Here is a 5,725-nt window from a genome sequence, read left to right as displayed (position 1 = left end):
AAGAGTGGGGATGGTGGGGAATAAATATTTTCACTCATTAAATTATTTTCCCCTATCATAGCTAAACGGATACAATGGAAACAGAGGCAATTAGTGTAGTGCAGAAGTCCAGGGCTATAAGCAGTGTTATTAGTCAGGTCTATGAATGCTTTTATTAACCAACCAGGGCACTAAGTTCCTTCCATTTATTTGATCAGTTTTGTATCCAGGCTAAGAATAAGGAAGGCAGAATGCCCCACAGCAGCATTTAATTAATACTTTTAAAAAAGTTAATGAAGGAAAATCCCAACTAATTATTATATAAAATAGCTATCAAATTCAGATCCCACTTACAAAAGTGCAACTCCATTGGAATTAGTAGGAGTTGAATCAATAGCGGTGATAGGAGACCTTACCATTACTTATTTTCAAGCACAGCTACAGAAGGATCAAATGGTGAAGAGCTAGAAGGGTCTTGGGGTTAAGATGTGGATCAGGAGCTCTAGGTTCAATTCCTAGCACTGTTTTAGACTGGCCATGTGAACTTCTAATTGATCCTTCTGTGCCCCTGTTCTCCCATCATAAAACAGAGGATACAGCCAAAAAAATACCTTTCTCTGTCTTTCTCTTTGTATTATATCGGTTCCTAGAGTCTCTAGCCCAGATGAGGGCTTCATAATTCTGGGTATCATGGGAGAGACTGTGGCAGCTCTGAAAAGTCCATACACAGGCCAGATGAAGGGAAAGAAGAGAAACAGAATCACAGAGATGGGAATGAAATTCCAGAGCACAAGCTCTTTGGGGCAGGACCTATCCCCCAGAATGTACCTATATAGCAGTTTGTGAATGGAGTCTTGCATTTTGATGGAGCCTCAAGTCACTTCTTTAGTATGAATAATAGTAGCTCAAAAATATTGGCTCTGGGGCACTGTTATCGAAGGGAAAAGAAAGAAGATATTGGTTAGGGGCCAATGTATATGCTGTTTATGTGGGTTGAAAATTTAGTAGGTTTTTGCTTATTTGAGTATCTGTTAGAACTGAATAAATAATCCATGTAAAATGATCTTAATATAAAAGGAAACAAGGGCAGGAAATGCTTTATAGATAAGAAGGGGTGGGGGGTCCTATGATATCTTGCTCTGAAAGATCAAGTTTACTGCCATAAGATAGGGCAGGCAAGACCAGGTAGCCCATGAAGATACTGTGGTTTGAAAACAGGTAAATGGTTTATTATAGGAAAAAACAGGATTATATAAACAACTTTCAGATCTCCCAGATTAACCCTCTAAATGACTATCAGTATAGCCACTGCTTTGAATCCAGCCTGGGCTGTCATTGATCAAAAGGCATCAATAAAGAGACATGTCTATATGCCTGCCTCTGTGCTATCTCTGAGAGCATTGCCACTCCCTGTCCACTTGCTCCTCTTGGCTTTGTGCATGCCAACTCCTGGCAATCAGGCTACCTTACAGCAGTTTTAAGTATGTGACTAAGACAGAGAGTGACCAAGGGATGCTGAGTGTGTGCTCAAGGCTGCTCTAAGTTACCTGCATTGTTCCATTTTCAGGAGCTGGCAGGAGTGGGTGGCTGGATCATTTTTCATGGCAGCACTCCTGGATGAGACATGGAGTCAGTGTTGACATGCCCCAAATATCTGGTGTATATAAAATGAGTTGAAGGTTTATAAAGGACTGTGTGCCTCCATAATAGACATTGCTCTACCAATCAATGCCAGTTGACACCATTTCTTGACGCTTGTATATCACAGCTGGCAATGCTTAGCAAATGGCCCTATGACTTCAGAAAGCAGCCATCCCAGTTTGGGTTGCAGATGCATGAAAAGGATTGCCATGGAGAGAAGATGCTTTACCATACTGAAGATACACTAAGGACTTTGGGGAAGCAACATTTAGTGGTTATCCTGACAAAAGGAGACAGGATGAGTTGTGTCCTTTAGACAAACTCAGCCTTTCTCTCCAGAAGTCACTGAAGAACCTTCCATATGTTTTCATTAACTTTTTTCTTTTTAATTAAAAAAAAAAAAATCACAATTCTCTTGCTTATAGTTTTGGAGAAGGGCTGTTCTGCTCCTTGAATTTTCCCATCATGCATCATATCTGCTTAGCTTGTTCTCTAGCCTACCTATTAGGAATGAAACCCACATTTCTTGATGCATCCTCCATCTGGTTAAGTGTGTCCCATAAATAACAACATAATACAAAATTGCCTCCTCGACAACACACAGATTGTTTATGTGTCATTTCCTCCATCTTTTGTGTTGCTATAATTTTCTCTAGAAGGAGGATTTATTGGTATAACAACACTTGGGAATGAAAGCAAATCCTACAGGGATATGAAATAAATATGGCCACACATTTTTGGAATGGTGTTTTTATTTGCTTTTTACAAAATGTCTCCTTTCTGTGGTTGTTTCTTATCTTACAGGAGGGCACACCTTATTTTGCCATAGCCTGGGTCTGTGTTTCCAAAAACCCTCGACACTTTCACTTAGGCACATTGACAAGAAATGGCCAGATTTCTAACTGTGCTCAACACTCAGTGGGTCTCTTAACAGGTTGTGGAAAATGAAGCCAGAAAAATTCAAGTAGGAAATAAGCCACACATTTTTAAGAGGTAGGGTGTTTTACCATTGAGGAGGAAAATAAAACACATTTTGTGCAAAGTAGTGGAATCTCCCTTTTCCTAACGCCTTCTTGAAGATCTGCTCCAGTCAGACGCAAGTTACTGGGGACAAGACAAAGGTAACATGGGGGAAATCCTATGGCCTTCAATAGAGGTCATGCTTGCATATGGTCCCTTCTAGCTGCAAGATATCTGAATCTATGGGTTGCTGGGTGCTGAGCCCTTGATAAAATCTGTCTAATGAACTAAGTACTTACATGGGAGCTAAGCTGGCTTGAGATTCAGGCCCTCGAGATTGCGGGTACCTTAAAATCAATTTATTTATATTTGTTTTGCATAAACGGGCAGTAGCATAATTGGGGGGGAGGAGGGGAACAGGGCACTGTCTCCAGTCACAGCCCTGCACCCACTAGCGTACTGAGGATGGGGGGCAGGGGGACAAATGAACAGGGCCCCAGTAGTAGCTCTCAGAGATCTGTGCCATAGGGCTGCTGCTGCTTGATCTGATACAGCTACAGTACAGCAGCAGCTACAGTACTGCTGCTTTTGGTATGCAGAGAGATGGGACAGTTAGGATTTCCCTTTCCCTGAACACCACTCTTCCCCCACCCCATCTGCAATAGTCTGCATACACATCCTGCCCCAGGCACTGGATAAGCTTGCTACACCTCTGCAAAGGAGAATAGACCTACTATTATTTTTTGGAGTGGGGAAGTACATCAGGATTTTTGTCTTAGGTAAAACAATATAATGCCATTAGCAGTAAAATACCACATAGATGTACCCAGTGAGAGCGTGGCCAGTTGAGGTAGGTTCTATATGTACATGGCATAAGGGCTAACTCCTCTGCTGAATAATTTTACTGTAAATTGACAAGACAGATAAGGGATGGGGAAAGAGGCATGTTATTAATCCCAGGTTAAAGATGGGGATCTGAGGCAATGAGTGATTAAGGGATCCATTCAGCTTGGCCTTGGAGGCACTAACACTTAGTTGTCCCAATGCATAAAATCTAGGTCCCAGAGTCAAAAAGGCACCTTATAGTGGCAATACTGTACATTGCCTTGCTTAAAATGTGTATGCCTGCAAATGGAATTCAGAAATGGACAGTATGCTTCCTGTCTTTATACCTGGGATGGAGACACTTAAGCACCTTTGTGTAGGATTCCCAGTTTTCTATGTTATGGGGACGTAGGGACCAGCTAATAGGAAGTTCAGAAGAATAGGCTGAGTTTTGAATTCCACATCTCTCCTGGAGTAAAGCTATTTTAATGCTATTCCTTTCTTCCCCAAGCTGTACCCGGAAGTGTAGGATTCACAATCTGACACTCCTCCCCCTCCATTCCCCTTACAGATATGTTCACTTATAAGGGCCTTACGAGGCCTTATGTAGCCAAAGTCACCTGCTTATTGCAAAAGTCTAATAGTTGAGCCATTTTCCTGGGGAGTTGGAGACCTACACTGTAGGCCACAGGGGGTATGGATTTATACCACTCACACTGCAGGATAAAGAACTTAACTCCAGGCCACAGATCAAGGAGGGATGAGGGCATCTTCCACCCTTTCTGGTGAATCTGGTTCACTGGATAACCAGTGCAAGAGTCATGAGCCAGAATGAGTGCAAGCAAGAGGGAGCATGACTCTGTAACCTAGTGGGAAGGGCACTCCTCTTGGAGGGACTGGGTCTGCAGTTCCAATGTTGCCCGAGCATTTTGTCCAATAACTATTTAATAAGAAATGTATATGCAGTCCAAGAGGCCCGTACCTGGGGCTTGTTGCCTCAGATCATAGAGCCAGATTCTATTCTTTCTATTAGATATAAGTGTGATTGTGTTCCACCCTGCTTTTTAGGACCTGAGTAAGGTGAAATAGAATTGCACTTAGGCATCTACGTTCACTGAGATGTCCAGTAGATGGATGTCCAGTAGATGGAGCAGAATTTGGCTCTTTGTCTTTAGATATATCATTTGGAAGGCAGCTGGCTGCTTATCTATGGAGCCAGGCACTGATCCCATGGAAGCTGATGAAGGTCTCTGGCTTGGTCACTCTACTTTTTATGTATTCCATAGGTAGATTTTAAAAGTACTCAGAACTGGCTTATCTCTCACTGGAATTAGTGGTAAAGCTCCTACTACTGACTCCAGGGATGGCAGAGTTAAGGGAAAACCCTGAGCTTCTGAAAATTCCACCTGTATTTTTTTTTATTTCTTTGAATCAGAGCTCCCTTGCTTGAATTCAGTATACCTGCTTCCGTTGCTTCAGTGAAGTTGGCAAGCCTATGTGAAGCCATCGTTTGCCAAAGAAATGCATAATTATCACAGTAGTCAGTGGGAGTTTTGTTTTTGGACTGCACAATTATCATTGCAGTCAATAGGAGAACTCCAGGATGAGACACGATGTGGGAGTTACTGGGCATGCATGGATCAGCTTCCAACAAGGAATCTACATTTTTTTTTCCATAGGGCCTTAGAATGATTTGAATATAGGTCCCTGGATGTGGTTCTGTAGATAGTGGCCACTTATTCTGCCCCATCCCAAACAAACAGAACCATCATATATCATGCCAAAGATTTCTAAACACAGCTCCCTGCTGAAATGTACTGACAAGTACTGACATTGCATAACCTTAATTTATTAAAACTACACATGAATCTCCATCATAAATACATTTTTCTTCAAAAGAAATGTGCTCACCTATACTAGCAGTTCTTAGCAATGACTACAAAAGACAAACATGTAATTGCGCAAAGGAGCTGTAAAATATTGTGTTCTATTAAGCAATTCAGAACATGTACTCTTAGTGTTAGTCTTTTGTGGGGGGGAAAAATCTTTGCTCATTGTGATGCACAATGGGCACTCTTTAAAAATTCCATTTGGGTTTAGAGGTATTGCTAGATCTGGAAGCATTCCTCATTATCAAAGATCACTGTTCCTGGAGGATATCACTACATCTGGAGGGAACTTTTAAGTGCATCCAGTACATACACTGCCTGGATTTTAAGATATTTTTACCAGGTTTTATTTCTGCTGCTTGTTTTATGATGTTTTAACAGCATTGTATGTTAAAGTGATTGTGCACAACCCTGTGTCTCATGGCAGCAGG

This window comes from Alligator sinensis, unplaced genomic scaffold (genome assembly GCF_000455745.1).
Source record: "Alligator sinensis unplaced genomic scaffold, ASM45574v1 scaffold62_1, whole genome shotgun sequence".
Taxonomy (NCBI): Eukaryota; Metazoa; Chordata; order Crocodylia; family Alligatoridae; genus Alligator; species Alligator sinensis.
The sequence above is the reverse complement of the archived record's forward strand: the minus strand, read 5'-3'. Positions refer to the sequence as shown.